Source organism: Rhipicephalus microplus, chromosome 5, assembly GCF_043290135.1.
Source record: "Rhipicephalus microplus isolate Deutch F79 chromosome 5, USDA_Rmic, whole genome shotgun sequence".
Lineage (NCBI taxonomy): Eukaryota > Metazoa > Arthropoda > Arachnida > Ixodida > Ixodidae > Rhipicephalus > Rhipicephalus microplus.
In genome coordinates this window covers 185,323,236-185,342,068 of record NC_134704.1, presented here as the reverse complement: position 1 = coordinate 185,342,068, position 18,833 = coordinate 185,323,236, and the positions used below count along the sequence as shown (strand labels likewise).

The window sequence follows — 18,833 nt, the reverse complement described above, 5'->3', positions numbered from 1 at the left end:
TACTACAGTTATACTAACCCCTAGTGTACTTGTGAACAGATAAAACGTGGGCGACAAGAAGCCGACGACCATAAAAAAGGTATCTAAACTCATTGCTGAACTTTCGACTAAGGTAGACACGCACAACATTGATTTGAAATCTGAAATGCAAGAACTGAAACAAACAACTCAGTTCATTAATAGCCATTTTGAGGATCTAAAGGAAACGCTTGTGCACTGAAAAGAGATAATGCAGCCTTAAAGATTAAGCTGCACGGGGTGAGGCCTTTGCTGCAGCACGCTGTGAAATGAGAGATCTGAAGCAACACAGCAGACAGCAGAGTCTTGAAATTAAAAGCTCCCAAAAAATGAAGACCTGGCTAGTAGCATAATAACATTTGCTGAAAGATTTGCAGTACCAATATCTTTAGAGGAACTTGACGTGGTTTATCGAGTGCCCTTAAAAGACAAAACAAAACCGAATGTGGTCGTGAGATGTCGGTCACGCTCAACCCGCAACCGAATCCTTCAAGTGGTGAAAAAGAAGAAAATTACCCCAGCAGATTTTGGTTATGAAGGGGATGCACCAGTATATACAAATGAACATCTTTGGGCAGAGAATAAGTTTCCATTGTGAAAGGCAATATCGAGGGAGCGTGAAAAAAATTGGAAATTTGTTTGGTTTTGCAATGAAAAAGTTCAGGCAAGAAAAGCTGAAAACTCCAAAGTCATTCTTATCCGCTGTGAAAACGATATTTCTCTAATAATTTGAATAAAAAAAGCTTGTCTGAAATGGACATTAAGATACAATCTGCAAGCCTCTTTGCAGAGGTGAATTCTTGCCATAGCCTCATCTATCGTAATATACGTAGCATGCGGAAAAATATGGATCGTTTCTGCACTTTACTTTCATTGCACACTTTTAATTTTGATTACATATCTGTTTCTGAAACTTGGCTAAAACCGAGTGAAACTTATAGCATACCTGGCTACAATTTCTTTTCCACTGCGCGACGTGCCCCCCGTAAAGGTGGTGGTGTAGCTTTATTTGTAAAATCTGGTATACCTTGCAGTGCTCTTGCTAATTACTCAAAATCATACTCATCTGAGCTTGAAATTATTGTTGTTAGATGTTAAGATGAAATAATCATAGTGGTTTATCGCACCCCTAGGGGAAAGTGATCAGACTTCATGCAACATTTTGAAAGGATACTACAACACGTAAATTCGCTCCAGCGAAAAACAGTTATATGCGGTGACTTCAACATAGATAGCCTAAAAGACTGCCATTCAGAGTATTATAACATGTTATCGTCATACGGGTTTCATAACGTTATATTTTCTCCCACACGTGTCCCACCAAAATCATCGTCTTGTATTGACCACATTTTGTGCAACTTTGACACAGGAGATGCTTGGTGTGCTACATATCACGCAACTATAAGTGATCACTCCCCTGCGACTATATTATTCCCAGTCACACAGGTCTCCCGCATTAAATCACGCGACACCCATAGTCGTATTTCTTTTCCAGCCCTTCGTGCATGCCTACAAAGCACTGAATGCATTTATTCTTAAGATTCCTTGCTGTCGGACGAAGTATCTACTCCAGACGTGAATGTTTCCTATTCAAAGCTAAATAAATGCTTCAGAGAGGCCTTAATTCAATCAACAACCGCTAAGGACAAAAAGTATTAGAGAACACCAATTTGCCCATGGATGAATTGGCCCATTTTAGAACAAATAAAAAAGAAAGATTTCTGGCATTGAAAGGTAAAATGCACAGGAAGAATGATTATTACTTACCGCAATTTAGAGTTGCCCGTAATAAAGTAACAGCAATAATTCGAAAAAGAAAAAATATATATTACACAACCATGATAATGAAAAATTCAGGTGATTCACGAACAACATGGCGTATTAAAAATTCGGTTCTTAAACAATCTGCATGCTACATCACCATGCCAGACATTAAGGTTTTGGGAATATCATCAAGTACCCTAGTTTTAACGTTTAACGCCTACTTTTGCGCCTTCAATTCTCAACTGGCGGTGGCGGTGATCAGCGATGAATACATTAAATACCCTCCTCGTAACCCTAACACATTTAAGTTTACTGATATAACAGCTAGTGAAATTGTAGCTGTAGTTTGTGGTATGCTAGTTAAAATCTCAGTCGGACGCGACAATATGCCTTCTTAGCGCTAAAGAAATGCATTGGGATCCTTTGTGTGCCTCTAGAAAAAAACCTTTAATTTATCCTTTTGTACGTCAACCTACCCCGAACTTCTTAAATTGTCAAAAATTATCCAGACTTACAAGACAGGTGACAAAACAAACCAGAAAACCATCGTCCTATTTTCATTTTAAGTATCGTAAATATTGTGTTTGAAAAATTAATAGTAAACAAATTTGTCTTTCCTAGAACACGAAAGTATTCTTACAAACTGTCAACATGGGTTTAGAAAGGGCAGGTCAACCGACACAGCTGTTTTGTCACTTTTCGAACTTATCAATTTTCATCTAGATAACAGCAGAACAGTGGTAGGTATATTTCTAGATATAAAAAAGCCTTTGATACTGTCAATCACAACATATTGCCACAAGGCAGTAGTGGGATTGGGGCATAAAACGGTAGAGGGTCCCTGGCTGAAAGAAAGGCTACGTGGTGAATAGAGACTGGTTCCAGCCCCCCATTGCGCCAGGCATTGTCATCGCGTGTAATCGTCTGTAAATATACGTTTTCTTGTAAGATTATTGGTGGAGGTGCTGGGTACGCCTACCTGGCTTTTCCGGCAAACCAACACAGAACTTCGGAGTGGTCGCCACCTTCATTTTCCTGCAATGGCTCAACAGGCCCACCCACAAGAGCAGCAGCAGCAGCAGCAGCAGCAGCAGCAGCAGCAGCAGCAGCAGCAGCAGCAGCAGCAGCAGCAGCAGCAGCAGCAGCAGCAGCAGCAGCAGCAGCAGCAGCAGCAGCAGCAGCAGCAGCAGCAGCAGCAGCAGCAGCAGCAGCAGCAGCAGCAGCAGCAGCAGCAGCAGCAGCAGCAGCAGCAGCAGCAGCAGCAGCAGCAGCAGCAGCAGCAGCAGCAGCAGCAGCAGCAGCAGCAGCAGCAGCAGCAGCAGCAGCAGCAGCAGCAGCAGCAGCAGCAGCAGCAGCAGCAGCAGCAGCAGCAGCAGCAGCAGCAGCAGCAGCAGCAGCAGCAGCAGCAGCAGCAGCAGCAGCAGCAGCAGCAGCAGCAGCAGCAGCAGCAGCAGCAGCAGCAGCAGCAGCAGCAGCAGCAGCAGCAGCAGCAGCAGCAGCAGCAGCAGCAGCAGCAGCAGCAGCAGCAGCAGCAGCAGCAGCAGCAGCAGCAGCAGCAGCAGCAGCAGCAGCAGCAGCAGCAGCAGCAGCAGCAGCAGCAGCAGCAGCAGCAGCAGCAGCAGCAGCAGCAGCAGCAGCAGCAGCAGCAGCAGCAGCAGCAGCAGCAGCAGCAGCAGCAGCAGCAGCAGCAGCAGCAGCAGCAGCAGCAGCAGCAGCAGCAGCAGCAGCAGCAGCAGCAGCAGCAGCAGCAGCAGCAGCAGCAGCAGCAGCAGCAGCAGCAGCAGCAGCAGCAGCAGCAGCAGCAGCAGCAGCAGCAGCAGCCGCCGCCGCCGCCGCCGCCGCCGCCGATTCTCCTGCCTCCACGAGACCCCGGAACCTTCTCGGGCACAGGCAAGGACAAGGTGAATGTTGAAGATTGGGTCGCTTTGTACGAGCGTGTGAGCGAATACTATAGGTGGGACCCTACGTTGATGCTGGCCAACGTTGTATTTTACTTGCGGGATATGGCGCTCACCTGGTATGAGACGCATTAGTCGGAGTTGACCAGCTGGGGCATTTGGAAATTGAAGCTTCTCGAGTTATTCAGCAGGCCATTTGGGCGACAGCAGGCTGCGAGGAAAGACCTGGAATGTCGCGTGCAGACATCGACAGAATCGTATGTATCTTACATACAGGACGTATTGGGCCTCTGTCGAAAGGTGGACGAGAACATGAGCGAAACTGAAAAAATAGCTCATATATTGAAGGGAATTGCCGATGACGCCTTCAATCTGTTGATCGTTAAAGATTGCGCCACCGTCGACGCGGTTGTGAAGGAGTGTCAGCGCTTCGAGCACGCCAAGAACCGTCGCATAACCCGCCAGTTTGCGCGTCTGCCTAATACTGCAGCCACTTCGACCTGTGAAGACAGCCCCAAGTTCACGCAAGCTACATCGTCCGAAAATGTCACCCGAATCGTTCGTCGTGAACTCGAAGCAATGGCTCCTGCAGCCATCGCCTCTGACGGTCCTCAAGACAACGCATCCACCGTCTTCCTCATCCAAGCCGTCGTTCACCAAGAAATAGCAAATCTCGGCATCACACCTGTTTGCGCTGTTCGCACCGCCGAGAGCTCGGCTTCTGTTAACCAGATTCCGGTGTACCCTTCACGCTACCCTTCCCGCTACCGGAACCCTGCTGAATGGAGAACGTCGGGTGATAGACCGATCTGCTTTCACTGCTCTCGCACCGGCCACATTGCACGCTACTGTCGCAATCATTGGTCATCCAATTCATCTTGGAACACTGGGACATGGCGTCGCTTTGAAGGCAGTTCTCGCCGCTTTTCTACTCCGTACGATCCACAGCCTGCTCCTACTAAAGTTCAGGGCCGAAGGGTCAGCCGGTCACCATCACCCCAAAGCCGCCGATCTCTCTCGCCGATGATTTATCGATCCAGGTCCCCTGCACGACCTGGGCCCTCAACCTCGGGAAACTAGACCATGCAGCTCCCGGAGGTGACGCTGCATTAACGACCCATTCTGCAAATCATCTCTTGACGATTCCTACACGCCGCAATATTTTGAACCTTTTGGTGGATGACGTAACCGTTACAGCCCTCATAGACACTGGTGCACAAATTTCAGTCATGAGCGCTGCTCTCTGTATTAAACTTCAAAAAGTGATCACGCCTCCTATTAAGTGTGCAGTAATGCTTGCCGATGGGAGCACATCTGCCGTTCTCGGCATGTGTACCTCTCGCGTGTGTATTGCTGGGCGCAGACCGTCGTATTGTTCACCGTGCTTGAGCAGTGCCCACATGACGTGATTCTTGGCCTCGACTTTCTCTCTGCGCACTCCGCCCTTATCGACTGCTCGACGGGTCTTCTTCAGTTGGAACTGCCTTTTGACGCCGCTGTTGCCCATGACGCTCAAAGTCGCCTTTGTGCTACCGAGTTCCTGCATCTTCCGCCGCAAGCCGCGACTTACGTGTAGCTCGTGTGTGATCCGCCTGTGCGCGATGGTGAATATGTCGTTTCACCTATTACCGACGTTGTGCTAAAGCACTCCATTGCTGTCCCGCACACTGTGGTGAGAGTATGCCACAATCAGACTCATCTGTCTCTTTTGAACTTTGGTTTCTCCAAGCATGTGCTGCCTGCTGGTCGTCATGTCGTCGTTGCAAGAGTGTGATATTTCTGAACTGTCGGCTCAGCAACCTACTCCGCATGTTAACTTGCTCACTGCGCCCAACCTGTCAAGCATTGACATTGCCAAGATTATAGCGCCAGATCTTTCGCCCTCCGAAGCACAAGACCTCCACCGTCTGTTGACATCCTATGCGGACATATTCGATCTTGACAACCGCCCTTTAGGCCAGACATCAGTTGTGACCCATCACATCAACACCGGCGATGCCAACCCGATTCATCGCCGCCCTTACCGCGTCTCCGCTGTCGAACGCTCTGTCATCCAGAAAGAGGTCGAGAAAATGCTCGCGAAAGGCGTCGTCGAACACTCGTCTAGTCTGTGGGCATCCCCGGTCGTGCTTGTCAAGAAGGACAACACATGGCGGTTTTGCGTCGACTATAGACATCTCAACAAGGTCACTAAGAAGGACGTTTACCCTTTACCAAGAATAGATGACGCCCTTGACTGCCTTCATGGCGCATAGTTTTTCTCGTCCATTGACCTTCGATCTGGTTATTGGCAGATCGCTGTTGACCCACGGGACCGAGAAAAAACAGCATTTGTAACCCCAGATGGGTTATACCAATTTAAAGTATTGTCGTTTGGGCTTTGTTGCGCCGGCCACCTTTGAGCGCATGATGAACTCCCTTCTGCACGGCTTCAAATGGTCCACTTGCTTATGCTACTTAGATGATATAATTGTTTTTTCACCAACGTTCGCAAGCCATCTAGAGCGACTGTCCAGTATTCTCCAAGTATTTCGCAACGCTGGTCTCCAGCTGAACTCCTCCAAATGCCGTTTCGGCCGTCGCGAAATAACTGTACTTGGTCACCTCGTTAACGCTTCTTGGGTACAGCCCAATCCAGACAAAATTCGCGCATTGACTCAATTTCCCGTGCCCTCTTCTCATAAGGATGTCCGGAGCTTCCTTGGTTTGTGCTCCTATTTTCGCCGCTTCATCCGAAATTTCGCCGATATTGCGTGGCCTCTCACCGAGCTTCTTAAAAAAGACGTCCGATTTACTTGGAATTCGCCTCAGAGTGCTACATTTTCGGCGCTCATTGCAGCCCTCACGATTACGCCAATATTAGCCCACTTCGATCAGACTGCCCCGACAGAAGTTCGTACGGACGCGAGTGGCCACGGAATCAATGCTGTTTTAGCTCAGCGTCAGCATGGACGTGACTGTGTCATCGCCTACGCCAGCCGCCTTTTATCCCCTGCCGAGAGGAACTATTCTATCACCGGAAGAGAGTGTCTTGCTCTTGTTTGGACTGTCGCTAAATTTCGCCCGTACCTCTTCGGCCGCAGTTTTACTGTTGTAACTGATCATCATGCACTCTGCTGGCTTTCCTCGCTAAAGGATCCCACGGGACGTCTCGGTCGTTGGTCTCTACGCCTCCAAGAATACACCTTCTCGGTCGTGTATAAATCTGGTCACCTCCATCAAGACGCCGACTGCCTGTCGCGGTATCCAGTGGATCCACCAGACGCCACAGAGAGAGCTACGGAGGCTTGCGTCTTATCAATATCAGACTTTCTTGATATCGCTTCTGAGCAACGTCGCGACGCGGATTTACTTCTCATCATAGAAAGCCTGAGTTCCGCTACTCCACCCACTTCTCTGAACTTGTATTTCCTTCATGAAGGAGTTCTCTACCACCACAACATGCGCCCTAATGGTCCTGACCACCTTCTCGTCGTGCCTTCCCATTTGCGTGTAGATGTTCTCCGACAGCTTCACGATGAACCTGCCGCTGGTCACCTGGGAGTCACCCGCACTTATGATCGCGTCCGGCGCCGTTTTTTTTGGCCACGCCTATATTGCTCTGTGCAAAAGTATGTCGCCAGCTGCGACCTTTGTCAACGTCGAAAACGACCAACATCGCTTCCAGCTGGCCTTCTTAACCCTATTGAGATCCCTGCTGAACCATTCTACCGCGTAGGGCTCGACCTTCTCGGGCCATTTCCCACTTCTGCATCCGGGAACAAATGGGTTGCCGTGGCGACCGACTACGCGACACGTTACGCGATCACCCGCGCTCTTCCAACCAGCGGCGCTACCGATGTCGCCGACTTTCTGCTACATGACATCATATTGCATCACGGCGCTCCTCGACAACTCGTTACTGACCAAGGCCGATACTTTTTATCTCGCGTCGTCCAGGATATCGTACGTTCCTGTTACACGAACCACAAGTTCACAACGGCATACCATCCACAAACTAATGGACTTACAGAGCGCCTGAATCGCACTATCACGGACATGTTGTCAATGTATGTTTCTCCAGACCACCGTGACTGGGACGCAACGTTACCCTACGTCAACTTCGCTTACAACTCCTCCAGACATGACACCGCAGGCTATTCCCCGTTCTACCTTCTTTATGGACGGGACCCTCTCTGCCTCTTGATACACTCCTTCCCGCTGGTTCAAGCTCCCCTGTCACATACGTCCGCGATGCCCTAGAGCGAGCCGACGCAGCACGACAGATTGCTCGAGAACGACTCATGCTTTCTCAAGGCTCTCAGAAAGATCGATACGATCGTCACCACCGCGAAGTTTCGTATGCACCAGGTTCTCTCGTACTCTTGTAGACCCATGTCGTCACATCGGCCTCTCAGAAAAGCTTTTATTTCGCTATGACGGACCATACAAAGTCCTTCGCAAGATCATCAACCTCACCTACGAGATACAGCGAGTCGTCGACGAAGCGCACTCAATGCCACCACCATCCACTGTTTTGGACGTCGTAAGACTGAAGCCTTATGTGTCACCCAACACTCCCCTTTCGTGACAAGCGCCGGGTCGGCGCTTTAACGCCGCGGGGTAGTGCCACAAGGCAGTAGTGGGATTGGGGCATAAAACGGTAGAGGGTCCCTGGCGGAAAGAAAAGACTACGTGGTGGATAGAGACTGGTTCCAGCCCCCCAGTGCACCAGGCATTGTCATCGCGTGTAATCATTGTAAATATCTGTAAATATACGTTTTCTTGTAAGAATATTATTAAATAAACTAGAATGCTATGGCTTTCGCGGAACGTGTCTTGAGTTCTTTAAAAGCTATCTAGAAAATTGTAAACAAACTGTGCAATTAGCCAACACCCAATCAGAGTTTCTTAATACAACTGTAGGAGTACCCCAAGGTTCTGTTCTTGGACCAATATTTCTTCTCGCTGTTTATTAACGACTTGCCTAGCCGGTACAAAACTTCTCCATATTTATGTACGCTGATGATACAGCTCTTATATGCGCTCAAGATTCTTTTAACCAAACCATAGCATCTGCGAACTCAGAGCTTGTTGATATCCACCAGTGGTTCTCTTCAAATGAACTAACATTAAATATACAGAAAACCAAGTACATTGTGTTTACTTCACCACGCAAAACCCTTGAGGAACACACATACACACTCACACTAAATAATTTAGTGCTGCAAAGAGTACATGCGAAAAAATACCTAGGTGTTACCCTTGATGAAAATTTGAACTCGAAACCTCACATTGCCCATGTCTGCAAAAAACTGAGTAAAGCTTGTTTTCTTCTACATAAATGTCGAGACTTTTTTGATTTACCGACTTCACGTGAAATTTACTTTAGCATATTCCATAGTCATTCAAACTACTGTGTTGTCACCTGGGGTCACACATACCGCACGTACATAGAACCAATAATAAAACTTCAGAAAAGAGCAATACGATTTAGAACTATATAGGACTATATGACACACACACTACCACTTTTCCAAAATCTAAACATCATGCCGTTAAACACACTAATAGATTATAAAACAGCTCTTATGGTCCATTCAAGTATAAACTCTAACTATCCAGTTTCCTCAGCAATTTTTTTATGTTCCAAATGTGAAAGTAATAACAAAGTAAAAGGAAAATACCTGACTCAGCAAACAAAGAACGTATACGGTAAAAAAAAACTTACGGCTAATGAAGTCACCGTGTGGAATAACCTTCCACAAGAAATGAGACAGAATAAGAATTTCTCTCGCACTAAAAATGTTTATTAAATAAAATATAGATGCCCAATAATACAATGCTAGAAATAGTTATAATAAATACATTTTCAAAAAAGTTATGTAGCACACTATTACAATACTTACGCACACGCCTATATGCAATTATATAATATGTACGTATACATTAGAATCTATTTTCTTTCAGTCCTTAATCAGTATTGTTATGCTATACACATACATATGTCATGATTAGTTGTCATATATCAATATGTACTCAATTATTTGTTGTGAATTTTGATATGTTCTCAAACGATGACTTACATACCTTTCATTTATTCTTTTTTTCTGCCTGCATCTATGATCATGATCATTTGCCAAGCACTGTAAATTCATTACGTTGTGATCAGTTCTCCATGTGTAAACTACTTGCATTTGTAAACTTTCTTTTGTGTGTAAATGACATGCCCTTTTCTAAATTACTTTTTTGAATGAATCCCAACTAGCTTTTGGCTAGGGATTCAGATGCATTTTTTTGCACTGTTGTATACTGTACACTATCTTTATGTCAATAAATCTCAATATATTTTGCTGAAGAAGGAAAAAGAAAAACAGTGCTCTTTGTCTGTATATCTTTTTTTTTGCCTGCGTCTTTGCGCGTCCCTTTTAAAATCAATATATTGAATGAAAAGTGAAAAAATACTAAAACACGCAAACGGAACCTCAGCTTGTTATTACTTTTATTCATGTTTTTGAATAGCCTCGATATGCTATTCACCATTCGGCCCTCGTTTTGCGCCTGCCTCGGTGGACCAGTCGCTACAGGAAACGGGTGGCACCTACAAGTGGCGCGCTAATGCAGTGCGCCAGCACGCCGTCAGCGCCACGAGTGGCCACTGAGTTGTTAACTAACGTGATACGCATTCTCGTCTCCCCTTCTGCTGCGCCCGCGTTCTGCGGACGTGCGTGCGCGCAATGGCTACTGGTATTATAAAGCGCGCCGGCTTCAAGAAAGTAAAGAGCGCAGGGTTTTTTAGAGCCTCGAACGAAGAGAAAGAGGCAAATTATGACACAGTAGGCACGTTTTCGACGTAACTGAAGAGGCCACAGTCGGACAGAGTATATTGAAAGGGAGGTGTGTGCGACAAGCCAACGTGAACCACGAAGCATACGCCGTCATAATGGTGGTTTGTGCGGACGCTTTTTCATAGTTTTACCTGCTTATTACCGAGTGAACGATGACAATAACGTGAGACGTGTCCTGTAGCGTGATGTTGTCTTGAGGGCAACCGAGTGCGACCGGCGCTAGTACGTACAATCGCCTCCCGTCTCGCATTTAGTGATGCCGTAACGATTGTTCGAACCTTACCATGCTGCAGTATTGTTTGTGGACGGTGCCCGGGCTGCATGAGTGATTGAGTAAATCTGTTACGTGTCATATTTGCAAGTGATATCTAGCGTGAATGAATATTGCTCGCCTTTAGGCACGTATAAACTGTCTGAACTACGGTCTGCGTAGCAGTAACGCACGTACAGCCAAGTGACGGCGTCCAGTAAATTGTATGGTCATCGCCGTGAACTGCGAGATAACTGTTGGTTCATGTGCCTTTAAGTGCACGCGCGCTGTAATATGCATGTGTGCACTTTTCAGCGTTAATTACTTAAGACAGGTAACACCAAAAACGCGTCTTTTTCAATCGCACTGCCCATAGGCTGGGTGTAACTTGAGTATTCTCTTTTTCAGCTTGATGCAACTAGGCTGATCACCAGAGCTCACTGCAACTGTAGATGTGGTGTTGAAGGTCATTGCAAGCATGCAGCAGCAGTTGTAGCTTTTGTCAACAGTGAAGAGTCCGTCACAAAGACGTCACAACCAAACAAATGGAAGTCGCCCTCCAACAAGCAACTAAAGCTGTACACAAAAGGCGTGCCATTTAAGGAAATGTTCCAACCAAAAACATCTCCCGCAGTTCTCGCATCATACATACCACAAGATGTCGTCAAAATGAACAGTTTACAAGGACTTATGCTTAGATCATTTCTAGATTTGAAAGAAAATGCAAAGAGGCTCCAAGAGCTGCTTTCAAAGATTTTGTGGTCATGAGTTTGTTATTATTCACTAGAATGTGAAATAGAAGATGTTACAAACATTGAACATATCATTATTGATGAGGACATGTGCAGTGCTATAGCTGTCAGGACCATTCAGCAAAGCTTGTGCCCAGAGTGGCACAAACTCAGGAAAAAAACTTTCTGCGAGCTCCAAAGCCCACAGGGTTCGCGTGCGGGAAAAGAATTTTGAGAAGCTCGCCCATGACCTTGTGCATCCGAAGCACTTCTACAATGAAGCTTGCAGGTTCGGAACTGCAATGGAACCCTCTGCAAGAAAGACCTATGAGGAAGAAACAGGACACAAAGTCACCCGCATCGGACTTGTCATCAGCAAAGTGCAGAGCTGGCTTTGTTGTAGCCGGGATGGCTTATCACAGGATGACGGTGTCATCTTAATTGAGATCAAGTGCCCATTTCGATGTCGGGATAAGCCAACTCATGAAAACGCAACTCTAGCTGTGGACTACTTGCATGTGGTAAATGATGATCTGCAATCGAAAGAAAATCATGCATACTATACGCAAGTTCAGGTGTCACTGTACGTTTTGAATCTTGAATTATGTCATTTTGTTGTGTAATCACCACTCCAGCTTGTTGTGATCAAAGTGAAGCGAAATGAAGAATTCTTAAGTTCATCATTCCTAAAACGGAATGGTTTTATTTTAAATTTTACAAGAATTAGGTAATAAGCATTCATTCCCAAGTGTGCTAAATACCTGCAAGGCTAGCTAAACTAATTTGTTACACATTACTGCATTCCCAAATCGCAGGGACATATTTTTTTATGCAGCATGGTATTCATGTTACTTCTCCCACTCTAAGTCATTAGTGTTTGCTCACAGTGCAATAAACATATTTTGTGTACTCCTGCTTGTGATAACGTACAAAGAATTGATTTGTTGAATTGATTTTATTTCATAATTTACAAAATTGACATAATGAACATTCCGTCCAAAGTGTGCCCAAAACCAAGGCCAACAACGCTATTCTGTGATACACCTTTGTGTTCCACTATTTTGACATGTTTTGATGCAGTGTGTTATGTTTTTCCTCTCATTTTAGGTCATTCTTCTCAAACTGAAATAAACATATATGGTGCAGTGCAAATACAATCAGTCTTTTTTTCTATGATGTTGCATCACCAGTTGACCTTGTTGCTCAGTCATCCTCTGTCTTCATCACTACAGTGCACGGTGAAATTTTCACAAACTCCTACATTTGTTATTATACGATGATGCACAGTTTCTGCAATCAAGACAGCCTTTTAATGTGACAGGTCAATACCTGTGCATTTAAAAACACTAATGAAGAGTTCTAAAATCCAGAAGAGTAAATTGGCTGCTTGACTTAAGTCAAGATTGCTAAGAGTACTAGCGAAGGCCTTCGTTAGTTTGTTAACATGACATTTCTAAGTGAAGGAAGAACCCCCAATGAATGACATAAAAGCAGAAAACTGTGAAACTGTAAATGAACACTATCCCTTGTGTGTACGTTCTACTTTGTATGCTTCACAAGCACAGACAGACCAGCACGTGACCAATTCACAGCTTCATTTCACGCATGCCTGCATTCATATAAGCAGTTACCTTTGTTACAGCTTCCCCAGTGAGACTACAAACATGAATGCATGCATGAAATGCACGAACATTTGACAACAGAAATCATTTTTCCAATCTGTACACAGGGTTTTTACTTCACAGTAGGACGCAAAAATAGCCCAATAAAAGAAGTAAAAAACCTATGCTCCCAAATTTATACGAAAGAAAGTACATTTTTGCAGCCTGTAATGTTTAAAATAGTATCAAAAGTGTTAAATATGGTGGCTTTTACGACCATTGCAAACTCTACAATCCATCACTGCTGAATTTTGAATATTGGCTTTTGCATGTTTGCGAGTCGGCAACACATGGATACTATCTTGTCAACATGGCTTCTAAGTTCTTGTGGTAGCCTTCCTGACAGAATGTTAAACACCTTGATCCTTTGAATACATCGTTCCACGTGAATTCGGTGGTAAGCTATTTTATATTTGCGTGCAACTTCTGGAGCAGTGAACTGTTCATTCATGTGAGCAAAAGGGGGAATTTCTAGGCTAACCTTACGAGATTCTAAGTCATAACGAATGTGGGGAAAGCCCTTGTCGGCTAACACCAGGTCGTCTTCCTCGAGCAGGTCAAGCAGACCACAGTTTGCCGTAATGTAAGTATCACTAGCGCAGCCACCAAACACTTCAGAAACATATGAAATGAATCCTGAAGGAGCTACATCAGCAAGGAACTTGAGTTTGAAGTTGCTTCTGTAACTGCTCCAGCAGTTCACTTGTTCGATGACCTCTGGCGGCATTTAGATAAGCACCTCCGTGCAGTCTATGATAACCCTGCACATCGGGTACTTCTCCTTAAAAGACGGGGGCATTTTTTCCTGTACAACCTCGCGCGGAAACCAAAGAAGCCAACCTTCAGTTTTGGCATGCAGCATATCAAGCACAGCAAAAACACACGAGAAGCAGTGGTTCGGTGAACACTGAAGAGGGCACCAAGAGAAGCAAATGTGAGTCCATGCTTCATCTTCATCAAAAAAAGGAGGAGACGGCTTGCAACGGTGATGTCTGTTGCCCGAGGAGTCCTCATCTCCATTACACATAAAGTGAATTAACAGGTATTACCCACAACATCCAAAATTCCGCGAAAAGTTTACTGACCACCATATTCATGGTAATTTTTTTCTACATGACTCTGAAGTTGGCAGTGCAGATTTTTATACTTGTTTGCTATTGGCTGTAAATGATGCCATAGTGCTGGAAGAATAGGGAATGTCCTGTTGTTTTTCATGTATTGTTTTTTCAGTGCTGTGGCGTAATTTATGCCTGTAGTTGGGAGCTTTATACATGAAAACTTCAGTTATCAACAAACAATAAGCAAGTGTGATGGGCTATGACACTATCTTGAGGTTGCCATGTCAGCTCATGAGATTCACATTTTGTAAAAATAAAAAGGGTTAGACTAATACACTATCAAACGGTCAACATGGTAGCTTTAATAAACACCTTATTTGACAAGGCCTAAACTGCAAGATGAACAACATATTTGTGCACAAGGCTGATACAAACTATACCTCAGCTAGCATTCCAAGAAGGACGGAAAAGCACGTAGCTGAGACGGCAGTTAGGTCCTTCAGGGCTTCATCATTTTCCTCACCAGGAGAGAGAGATTCATAGCCGCAGAATGCCTTCGGGGAGAACTCGTGGACACTTACTGTACCGGTGCTCTTGTCACAGGATTCACTTTGAGGGACAGGGATGCGACTGCACTGAACAGACGCCTCACAGGCACGACTGTTAAGCAAGCAGCTTAACGTAACAAACGATGCTGTTATGTGAGAGCAGCTTTCTTCCGTCTGTGTTGAAACCTGAACAAATGGGTGGTTCAGACACACATTCATTAGGGCAAAGTTTTGAGACATGCTGTGAAGAAAAAATCACGCTATATGCCTCATGACTCGACAGTTAATTTTTGTCACACTGGGGTGGGACATCTGGTAGTGATTCGACCACTCCGCAATCATCATTTGATGAAAGGGAGCTGTCTACAAGCTCATCTTCACCAACATCCTCATGTAAACTAACACTGCTTGGGTCTGAAATGGCAGGTAAAGCACGAGTCCTTTTTGCCCACCTGGGGATGGAAAACATCAGGATACATATTTTGCATCTTCCAAAGACAAGTACCATTTGTAGCACATAAGAGATCAAAAGCAGTCAATTGTTATTTCTTGTGATACAGCACAAGTGGCTGTTGTTGCTACGATACTTTTGGGTCTGCTGAATGCACCAGCCGCATTCAATGCCTATTTCAGTGGATGTGGTGTAAGCATCATTTCTATGTACCGTACACATTTCAGTGCAAGGTACAAGGCAGTTTCCCAAAAGTTTAGTGGTCCCTTTAGAATCATGATTTATGCTCAGCTGCATAATTCATAACCCAGCAGCAGATAGTAATAGCTGAGGCAAGAGCAAAAGCAGAAAGCACGTAAACGCTTCAAATTTATTTCTGCTACACTTCATAACATGCGCAATACGTGGTGGACAAATAATAATACAAAAAGCGAGTACTGTTCCTTTATATTTCTGTTGTTTCGTACTCATGCTGTTGGAGACGTGCTGATGAAATTCAATACCCAACGCGTGTCGCTTTTGAAAGATACAGGGAAGAAATCCTGCCAATTGTTTAACCATGTGACCATTCCCGTTGGCGCGATAATACTACAGAGCCAAACGAGCGACAGTTTCAAAAAAAGTTATCGCTCTCGAAGCATTCACGGAGCGCGATATCCACGACGTTGCACAAATTGCGCGAGCTGCCTGTGCAACAGGCTGAAAGCTTCGCACCTTGTACTTATTGTTAAACGCGAGTAAAGCCTACTGACCTCTCATAGTGCGACCACTTGTCCTCAGCGATCGCCGAAGTTTTGCGGCACGTTGGCGGAAAATTAGCGGGAGCATACGAAGGAGAAGCTGGATCCGTCGATGACTTTCCGCCAACAAAATGTGCACTGCAGACCCGAGACCACTTTGCCGGCTGCCACTCGGTTCTGTTTGCATTGTAAAAACACCGGTTTGCTAGGATGGGGCGTAAATTCAAATCGAACTAGCAACAACACGTACTCCATAACCATGCACAGGATCATTTACTCTAACGGCGTACGCTGCGGATCCACCGTTCCCGCTGGTCTACGAGGCATTGTTGCCACAGAAAACGGAAGAACTTCGTTTCAGGAGGGCATTTCTCGTAGCTATTAGCGCCGTTGACGACGTAGCAGTTCATGTGCGACAATGAAAGCTCCTTGACCAGCGTGACACAGCTGGGCTCGTGGAGCGACTGCTGCACGTATCACGCCACTTCGTTTCGTTCCCTCCCACGCAGTGGCGCCACCGGCTCAATGCATGTTCCCCATAGGGTGCTCCGCTGCTGACTCTAATGCCACGCGTTCGATTGTGGCCTCGGCGGTGACATCTAGATTGAGGCGAAAAAGTTGCGCGATGTCAGTGCACGTTAAAGGACACCAGATGGCCAAATCACTGTGTTAGAACGCTTTTCATTGGGCACGCAAGAACTTAAACTGTCTAACAACAAATTATTATGTCACGCAGTGAGGGACGCTTATAAAGTAAATTACAAACAAAACAACAGCTACGTGCACATCACATTTTCTACCTGAAAGCGCTGCAGCAGATTGGTTACATCGTTAAAGAAAGCACGCCTTCATTAACACAACACACTTTGTTCTCTTTATAAGCCATTTCATTTTGTCATGAAGCTAAGAAATAATGAATTAGTAAAAAAATTATATCTGTTACGACATTCTAAAATCTTAGTTACCATTGCGCGAAGAGGACCGTTTAGGTACATTCATTTTGTAATGCGAGTTCCTATGTCAAGCGTTTCATGGTAATGAAATGCTTGACATAGGAGCTTTAACCGCAGTTTAATTCGATGTGAGATGGTAATTACCATCCTAGTTCAATTTTCATATTGTACAGCTGTCATTTCTGAGTAATGGCTTAGGGCAAACCTTGAAGCTCTGTTAGGTATTTTTTCATGTTTGTCACCCAAAAACATATGACAAGGGATCTCATACGAAACAAGCGTATTCAAGCATACGGTGAATGAATGCTAAATAAACTGTTGATTGTAAACATGCCGGCACCTGTCTCAGGATTTGCAGCATAAAGTACAACAATTTGGCGACCTTCGCCACCACTGAATCAACTAGAGCATTCAATGAGTGGGCCTCCACCATTTTTCATTCGTATGACCCCCAGCTGCCAGAAAAACCTTCTCTCCCTTTCCCACCGCAACACCCAGGTTTTCGTGGCGGTTCCTCAGTTCCTTCAGGGCACTGGATAGCTGTCTGTACAAGGCCGTCGCCATGTCCTCGGCTATAGAAGTCATTGTTATTTTATCACCCCATCTTTAATTTTCTCTGCTTCTCCCCCTGCAGACGCTGAGAGATTCGTCCACTTAGGGCTGTAAAAATAGCATCTTTTGCACTCCTCATGTTCCTCCTCCAATTGCTCGCAGTATGTCAGCTTTGTGATCGTTGAACCTTATAGTGTCTCGAAAAATTGATGTTGCCTTTTTAACTGAATAACAGTTACACACCACGCTCGAAAACAAAATTTGGCCTTGAATAGCGGCCATATAGGCGCTAATTTGGAAATTAGGCATTTATTGGCACGTATAGGTATTGATGCATGAACACTGAAAATAAGCATTTATAGGCACTATAAAAACACCATAAAAGCCTTTCTTAAGCTCTGATGCATGCTCATGCACTCTAAGGCAAAAAGGTGTTAAAAGGGTGTGTGGTTCATGCTTATGGGGACTAATGGGGCTGCCACAACTATTAATCCCTTTAAGGACTAACGTCACCGGGTCTAACAGTTATTCCCCAGAGGTGAGCTCAAGGGACTAACATTTACCCTCGTATTCTAGAACGTCCCTTCACTCAACGCATCACCTTCACTTGTGGAAGCCGATGGGAGCGCCGTCTCTAGGAATGGCAAGTCACTGCATATCAGCAATAATCTGTTGCGATTCTTGAGTAGCGCAGCGTCATTTTCCGCCGAGCGGTGGTGCAGTGCTCAACTTTGTAAAGTGAAGGGTTGAAGTCGAGTCGAGGAACGTTTGTGAATATGGGGTTAGCCCTCACACTTACACCTTAGTAAACATTAGTCCCACAATTACACCACAAGGAACTAACATTTATTCGTCACATTTCCACCTTGTAGGGAAACTGTTAATCCCTACATTTACACCTTACCGGGCAACCATTACAACCTACAGTTTCAACTTGTCGGACGACCGGTTGATCCACTCAAACACTCCAATTGGATGAACTTTTTATCCTGAGTTCAAACATTGTTTTATATATTTATTTTCCGTCAGGCCTAATGCTTGTTTCGCCTGTTGTTGGCGCAGTGGCCAACAAATTGCGCAGAAAAGAACACGCGGAAAAGCTTTTAGCCACCTTTATTTTTTATTTTTCTACGAGCACATGAAGTTTCTTTTATTCTCTAAATGAAGACACGTTTCTACATACACATGAAGACTTTTAATTTTTCTACATACACATGAACTTTCTCCATTCTTTTAAGTGAATTCATGGTGAAGTGTACAAGTCCAGTCTCATTGTCACATCTTGTTCACTCCTCGTGGAGCTCCTCCGACGGAAGCGATAGATGACAGGCATTGCAGACGCCAGCGCACGCAGCCTTCTGCCTGTTGTGTTTCCACGGCTG

The 18,833-nt window shown here is 45.2% G+C and overlaps 1 pseudogene; it reads right to left on the bottom strand.

Annotated features, from left to right (window-relative positions):
* Positions 1-13,329: 13,329 nt before the first annotated feature.
* Positions 13,330-17,484, bottom strand: LOC142817612 (uncharacterized; annotated as a pseudogene).
* Positions 17,485-18,833: the final 1,349 nt, after the last annotated feature.